This window comes from Elephantulus edwardii, unplaced genomic scaffold (genome assembly GCF_000299155.1).
Source record: "Elephantulus edwardii isolate Elephantulus edwardi_28Jun2011 unplaced genomic scaffold, EleEdw1.0 scaffold00017, whole genome shotgun sequence".
Classification (NCBI taxonomy): domain Eukaryota; kingdom Metazoa; phylum Chordata; class Mammalia; order Macroscelidea; family Macroscelididae; genus Elephantulus; species Elephantulus edwardii.
This window is the reverse complement of record NW_006399767.1, coordinates 2,759,037-2,767,570: the sequence shown is the minus strand read 5'-3', so window position 1 is coordinate 2,767,570 and position 8,534 is coordinate 2,759,037. Positions and strand designations below refer to the sequence as shown.

The window sequence follows — 8,534 nt, the reverse complement described above, 5'->3', positions numbered from 1 at the left end:
ATGGTTCAAACTCAGGAGAGGAGTGTGTCATGTATGTATCCTATCTCTACACCTTTTCAATCTGAAACTTTGTCTGACATATTTTGGGCATGTTGAAAGGAGGAACCAGTCCTTAGAGAGGGACATCATGCTTGGGAGGGTGAAGAAACTGCTCAAGAAAAGGAGACCTTTGATGAGAGGGATTAACTCAGTGACTGGGGTAATGGGGGTAGGTGCATCAGAGACAATAAGGTTGGCTCAGGATAGAGCAGATTTCAGAGCTATCATACATAGAATCACTATGAGTCGCAAGCAAATTGATGGCACATAACAACTACAACAGTAACAGAAAATATTCTGACGATTGAATGATAGAATTTTGTGCAATCACTGATTTATTACTTGAAAATAGCTCTTTTAAAAAACACATAAGCTGGAACTTTACACATGGACCTCACCTGTTGAACTACCCAGGAATCAGATTGACTACATTTGTGGAAATAGTAGATAGATAAGCTCAATATTAGTAGTGAAAACAAGGGCAGGGTCTCTCTAAAGAATAGACCATTAATTACTCATGTGCAAGTCCAAACTTTTGCTGAAGAAAATTAAAACAAATCCACAAGAATCATAATACTGCCTTAAGTCTATCTAATAGATTTACTACATTAATCATTAATGACTTAAGACCACATGAGTTGTGGAATGGCATCTGCAAAGAAAGTAAAAACATAAAGACAGGAAATAAGGTGAAGACCTAAATGGATGTCAAACTTTCACTGGATTGTAGTGAAGTCAAAGCAAAGTGAAGAAATCCTGAAGTAAGAGAACTGAACAGACGATTTCAAAGGGAAGGTTGAGAAGGAAAAAGAATATTTTAATAATATGTGTAAAGACCTGGAGTTAGAAAACCAAAAAGGAAGAAAACACTAGGCTTTTCTCAAGCTGAAAGAACTCAGAAGCAAACTGAATAATGGATTTGCAATACCGGGAGAAATACTGAATGATGCCAGAATCATCAAAAAATGTAAGGTACAGAGTCACTGTACCAAAAAGAATTGATCGACATTGAATCTTTTAAGAAAGTAAATAAGATCAAAATCCAAAGGTTACTAAGAAGGAAGTTCTAGCTCCACTGAAAGCATTGTCAAGAAAATAAGATATCCATCAACTAGATAGAATACCATTTGTTGTATGTCGATAGACATGCAGCCAGGGATGTGCTCAATAACCTGTACCAAGAATTTTGGAAGTGCAAGAAACCTGGCCAAATGACAGGAAGAGATCCATTATTTGTTCTCATCCCCCCAAAAAAGATGATCCAATAGAGTGCATAAATTCCCAAGCAATAGCCTTAATATCAGTAAAATTTTTCTGAAGATTATTCAAAAGCAGTTGAAACAGTATATACCCAGAGAACTGTCAGAAATTCAAGCTGAATTCAGAAGAGTTCATTGATGATTTCAGATGAATCTTGGCTTCAGCAGAGAATAACAAAAGATGGCTGTTTATAGGGGGTTTTTATTAACCATAAACATTTAAATGTGTGAATACAATGAATAATACTTAACATTGAGAAGAATAGAAAACCCAAAACACTTAATTTTGATCACTCAAAACGTAGTCATTGGCCAAGAAACACTTGTCTGAACAGAGCAAAGGAATACTGCATGGTTTAAATTCAGGAAAGGAGTGCATTGAGGCTGTATACTTTCTCCATATATATTCAATCTGGGTTCTGAGCAAATAACTCAAGAAGCTGGGCTGCATAAAGAATAACGTGACATCAGGATTGAAGGAAGATTCATTAGTCAAATTGCTACTAATTTGCTTGCAGAAAGTGAAGAAGACGTGAAGAAAATCAAAGACTACAGTCTTCTTATGGATTACATCTCAACATCAAGAAAATAAAAATCTTCACCACTGGACGGATGAGTAATAGCATTATAATTGGAGAAAATATTCAAGTTGTCAAGAGAATTTAATTTAGTTTGGATCTATAACCAACATTCATGTTATGAGTTGTCAAGAATCAAAAGATAAGTTGCACTGGGAAAATCTGCTGTCAAAGCAAGGATACCAGTTTAAAGAGTACGGGGCTTATGATCCATCCAATTAATGGTCTTTTCAATTACTTCTTATGCATCTGAAAGTTGGACAATAAATAAGGAAAACTAAAAAAAGTATGCTTTTGAATTATGGTATTGGCAAAGAGTGTTGGATCTCCTGCGAACTATCTAAAGAACAAATAAATCTATCTAGAAATAAATGCAACCGGGTGTTCCTTAGGGAAGAGGAGTGGTAAAATTTCATCTTAAATATTTTAAGCATATTTTCAGAAGTCCCTATGCCAACAAAGATAGAAGATCAGCAAAAGAATGAATGATTCACAATGAGAGGGATTGACATAGTGAATTTAACTATGGGATCAAGCATGTCAGAGATCATGATAGGATAGAGAACAGGAACAGGATAGAGCAAGGTTCCTCTGCATTGTTTATAGAATAACTAGGGGTTATAGAGGACTCGATGGCACCTAACAACAATAGATAAATATCATACTTAAAATATGTTTTTCTCTTTAAATTCAAAACAAATGTATTTGACAAATACAAAATGTAATGAGAATATTAGAACATTCACAAGGATATCCAATAGATTGGAGTATCTCAAACTGGCAAAAGGGGAAAAAAGGCATACTATGCAAAGCACACACTGCAATGGCAACATATTAAAAAGGTGAACTAGAATTCAAAGTTTAATGACTGAACAAACCAATTGTTTTCTTATAATTATTAAAGCAATGGTCTATGCTCTTCAGATACACAGAGAAACATAGCACAGTTTAATTTACCTTGGTCATAAAATACTAGAGTTTTTATCTTAATAATACAAAACATTGTTAGTCACTTAAAAAAAAAAAGAAAAGAAAGAATTAAAATAAAAAAGCCCTAACAGAGATAAAAAGATACAGGGATCATACGCCCAGACTCAAATATATTGTGATTACCCTGGTCACTGGCATCAGCTACTTTGTAAATGAACTGGAAATCTTAATTCGACTTTAGTTTAGAAGTCTGGTTATCCTACAGCTTGTAAGAAATCAGCTTTAATCCTCTTTTAAATGTCATTCAAGATGTTCTCAGCTGTACATGGGATGCAAATGAATTTTTCTTATCAAATCCTTTCTAATTCATTTTTCTTCCACAGGACATTCTCAGAAATAATTTACAACTGGACTCTGAAATACGTACCAATCTTGAATAACATATGCTGGAAGCATATTATCTCTACAATCAGCAAATCATTCCTGAATCACTTTTCAAAAGCAAAGAAACTTCACAGAAAAATTAAAGATATTCTAGTATAGTAAATTCACATCTAAGATGTTCTCTATTTTATTGTATATGCAAATTTTTTAAAAAATCAAGACTGTTTACTCAAATGAAATCGCATTTTCTCATGACTATGTGATCATGGCCAAGACTGCAAGGGTTTAGGGAACATAGCTCAAGTTTCACTTTCTTTGGATAAAGAAAAATCATGCTAGTACTTAATCCTCAAATTGTCCAAAAGGAAAATGGGCATTAAAGTGGAGTCCCACTTGCATTTTCAAACTCAAATCTCTATAGTTATGTGGTGGAAAGCTATATATTCACAAAAAGATTATTCTTTGGAAAACAAATGAAGTTTTGCTTTTGTTTTGATAATTAGGCATATTTATTATCTATTAAGAGGCATGCCATTAAGCAGTATGAAATGTTGCAGCATTCTACAAAATACACAATGATAAAGGAAACAGCCAAAGAAGTTGGAATAAATACGTAGACTCATTGTATCAATAAAAAAAAATTAAGATGGCACATAACAACAACAACATTGTATCAAAAATAGTTGGTCAAATTCAATCATTTCAGGAGATAGTTGTCAAGAACCAAATTGCACGGAACTATTGTTGAAAAACAAGCCTCACAGCAGACACCTCGTCTGCCCAGGCGCATTCGCACAGTGATCGCCGCCGGTTCACACCCACCACCCGAGCTCACCGTGTATGATGACAGCTCTGCGCTCATGGTAGACAAGGGCTCCGGCATGTGCAAGGCCGGCTTCCCGGACGTCGACGCCCCTCGGGCTGTCTTTCCCTCCATCGTGGGGTGCCCTCAGCACCAGGGCGTGATGGTGGGCATGGGCCAGAAGGACTCTTACGTGGGGGACAAAGCACAGAGCAAGAGAGGCATCCTGACCCTCAAGTACCCCATCGAGGACGGCATTGTCACCAACTGGCACGACATGGAGAAGATCTGGTACTACACCTTCTACAACGAGCTGCGTGTGGCCCCCGAAGAGCACCCAGTGCTGCTGATGGAGGCCCCCCGAACCCCAAGGCTGACCGGGAGAAAATGACCCAGATCATGTTCGAGACCTTGAATACCCCTGCCATGTACGTCGCCATCCAGGCCGTGCTGTCCCTGTATGCCTCTGGCCGAACCACTGGCATTGTGATGGATTCCGGCGATGGGGTCACCCACACTGTGCCCATCTACAAGGGGTACGCCCTCCCCCATACCATCCTGCATCTGGACCTGGCTGGCCGGGACCTGACGGACTACCTCATGAAGATCCTCACAGAGCGAGGCTACAGCTTCACCACCACGGCTGAGCGGGAAATAGTGCGCGACATCAAGGAGAAACTCTGTTAGGTTACCCTGGACTTCGAGCAGGAGATGGCCATGGTGGCTTCCTCGTTCTCCTTGGAGAAGAGCTTCGAGCTGCCCCATGGGCAGGTCATCACCATCGGCAATGAGCGTTTCCGCTGCCCCGAGGCACTCTTCCAGCCCTCCTTCCTGGACATGGAGTCTTGTGGCATCCATGAAACTACCTTCAACTCCATCATGAAGTGTGATGTTGACATCTGCAAGGACCTCTATGCCAACAGAGTGCTGTTCAGCAGGACCACCATGCACCCAGGAATCGCCGACAGGATGCAGAAGGAGATCACGGCGCTGGCCTCCAGCTGGATGAAGATCAAGATCATAGCTCCCTCTGAGCGCAAATACTCTGTGTGGATCGGCGGCTCCATCCCGGCCCCCCTGCCCACCTTCCATCAGCTGTGGATCAGCAAGCAGGAGTACGAGGAGTCTGGCCCCTCCATCGTCCACCGCAAATGCTTCTAGGCGGACTGTTTAGTTGCATTACACCCTTTCTTGATAAAAAATCCTAACTTGAAAGAAAGAAAAGAAAAAGGGAGGGAGGGAGGGGGGGGGGGGGAGAGAGAGAGAGAGAAACAAGCCTCAGAGATTGGTGGCTTATGGTTCCAGTAACATGAAATGCTGCAAGAGTTTACTTTTCTCTGCCAAGAAATTTGGAAGACAGCTACCATGCCACCCAATTTGAAATATCTGTGCCCATTCCAAATAAAGGCATCCAAAAATGTATACATTACTGAATGTTGTTGTTGTTGTTATTAAGTGCCATCAAGGTGCCATCAAATCAAGTATAATTCATAACAACCCTATGAACAACATATGTGAACCCTGTCCTGTCTTGTACCATCCTCACAATCTCTGACACACTTAAGGCCATTGCTGCAGTAACTGTGTCAATCCACCTGGTTGAGGGTCTTTCTCTCTTTTGTCATCTCCCTACCTTTCCAAGCATGATGTCCTCCTCCAAGGAATAGGCTTTCCTAGCAACAAAGTAAGAGAAACAAAGCTTCACAATTCTTGCTTCCAAGGACCACTCTGGCTGCTTCTCCAAGACATAGTGACCCTAAGAACAACAGAGCTGGACCCTACCCTATCCTGTGCCTTCCTCACCCACTTTCATAAGCTGCAGCATACAGTCTTTCTTTCTCTGACACTCAACCTTTCCCAGCATGATGTCTTTTTTCCCCCCAAAGATTTGTGCCTCCTGACAACATACCCAGTATATATGAGACAAAGTTTCACAATCCTCACCTCTAAGGAGCACCTGGATTGAACATCCTCCAAGAAAGATTTGTTTATTCTTTTGCCTGTTCATAGGATGTTCAATACTTTTCTTCAACACCACAATTCAAAAAGATAGTAAAACAGAAAACAAGGATGTACAAGGCAAATAGTAGAACCAATATCAGTTTTTCATGATGTTGTTGTTATATGCCATCACGTCAGCTATAACTCGTAGTGACCCTATGAAGAATGTCTCTGAACTTTGCCCTATCCTGAACCAATCTCACCATTTCTCATATACCTGACCCCACCACCACTCTCTCAATCCATCTCATCCAGGGTCTTTGTCTCCTGTGCTGACCCTCTATCTTCCAAAAGTATGATGTCTTTTTGTTAGACCTGGTCCCTTCTGGTAGCATGCCCAATGTTTGTGAGACAGTTTTAAAATCCTTGCATCCAAGGAGCAACTAGGTTTTTCCCTCTCCAGGACAGATCTGCTTGTTCTCTTGGCTGTCCATGATACAATCCGTACTCTTCTCCAGCACCACAATTCAAAAGCATTGATTCTTCTTCTGTCATCCTTAATCATTGTCCAGTTCTCTGATACATAGCAAGTAATTATGAAGACCATGGCCTGGATCAGGTTCACCTTAGTCTCTAGACTGAGATCCTTGCTCTTCAGCACTATGAAGAGGTCCCTGACATCAGCCTTTCCTAATGCAAATCGTCTTTTGATTCCCTGACAACTGGTGCCAAGACTGTTGATTATAGATCCAAGAAAGATGAAATTTGTCACATCTTCCTTGTTTTCTTCTATCAATCATGATATTGCCAGTTGCCTCAGGAGGGGAGATCTTTATTTACTTGATTTTGAAATATAATTCATATTGAAAGCTATATTCTTTGATATTCTTCACCACGTGTTTCAAGTCTTCCTCAGTTTCCACAGGCAAGGTTGCATCATCTGCATAATTCAGTTTGCTGATAAATCTTCCTCCAATCCTGATGTCAGCCTCCCAAGTATTCTATTTCACATATAGATTGAAAAGATATAGAAAGATAGGGCTACATCCCTGGCATACTGCTTTCTTGATTTTGAACCATGCAGTGATCCCGTGCTCTGTTCAGACAACAGCTTCTCGGTCTAGGAGTAGGTTTTGCATGAGCACAATCATGTGTTCTGGGATTGCCATTCTTTCCAATGATAATCAAAATTTGTTATGACCCACACAGTCCAATGCCTTTGCCCAGCCAATAAAACACAAAAGACATTCTTTTGGTACTCTCTGCTTTCAGCCAAGATCCATCTGACATTGGCTTTCATATCCCTAGTACCAGTTGAGGTTTTGCAGATACTGAGATATGAAATATGCCACCAGTGGTATGTGACACTTTGAGTTAAACATAGCATTTAATCTTGGTTAGAATTCTTAGTTAGAATTACCTTAAGAAAATAGTTATGTTTGGCTATCCTAAAAGGAAATTACATGGGTTATATGACTTGATCTTTATATTTATTTGCTTCTACAAAGCAAAATTATTACTAAGCCTGAAGGAAACATAAAAGATAAGACACAAATACACAAAGATGGGAAACAGAAATAAAATTACCACATTGGTCTTTAAAATTATGGTGTACAATTTGGTATTTCCTCAAAAAGTTGAACATAGGAATCTCATATGACCTATCTATTGCACTGCTAGTAATATATCCCAGGGAAATTAGACTGAGACACAAATGGAGACTTGTACACCTATGTTCATAGCAGAATTATTCACAATAGTAAGAAAATGGAAACAGCCCAAATGCCTATCAACAAATTAATAGATTAAGAAATTGTAGTACAGTCACACAATGAAATACTATGCAGTACTAAGGAATAATGATGTTGCAAGATACTATGTGATATGGGAGAGTCTAGAGTATGGGGTAGTCTAGAGAGCATTATGCTGAGTTATTAACTCAGTTTCATAAGGACAAATACTGCATAAAATGATTATTGTAAAAGTAGAAGGATAAGTAGTATGTTGTGACTAAATGTCCAAAAGGGGAAAGGGCAGCAAAAGGAGAGGGGTAGAAATCACTACAATAACAGAGTTTAATGGGAGGATTGAAGGGAGGTAGAGAGAATAGAAAACGTTCAATGGGGACTTCAAAAGACAGTGTAATAATTGGCATAGATCAATCAATCAATAGTAATTAATTAATAAGAGACAAGGTATGTGAATGATTCAATTAAACACTGTAAATGAGGGGTTGTATGGAACATAATGCATACAAATTAAATACAATGTAACGGTATTATTGTGTTGAAATCAATTTTTAAAAGAGGGGAGGAGAAGGGGAGAAAATTATGCCTGGAGAAAATGATGAAGCTTTAGTCCCACTTGTTGGTTCTTAAAAGTTTTGAAACCCTAATAGGAGATAAGACCTTGGTTATAGAAATGAGGTCAGAAATCACATGCAGAATTTAACATGACCAACACCATGTTCATTGCAAAGACTTTCTCTAAAAAAACATAAAGAGCAAGGGGAGCTCTGGTGGCCTAGTGGTAAGGAGCTGCAACTACAATCCCAGAGGCGCATGGTTCGAATCCACCAGATGCTCTGCCGGGGAAGGAGGG

General features: G+C 39.4%; 1 pseudogene; it reads left to right on the top strand.

Moving 5' to 3' along the window:
• The first annotated feature begins 985 nt into the window (after window positions 1-985).
• On the top strand, window positions 986-5,153 carry LOC102845368 (annotated as a pseudogene).
• The last annotated feature ends 3,381 nt before the right edge of the window (window positions 5,154-8,534 follow it).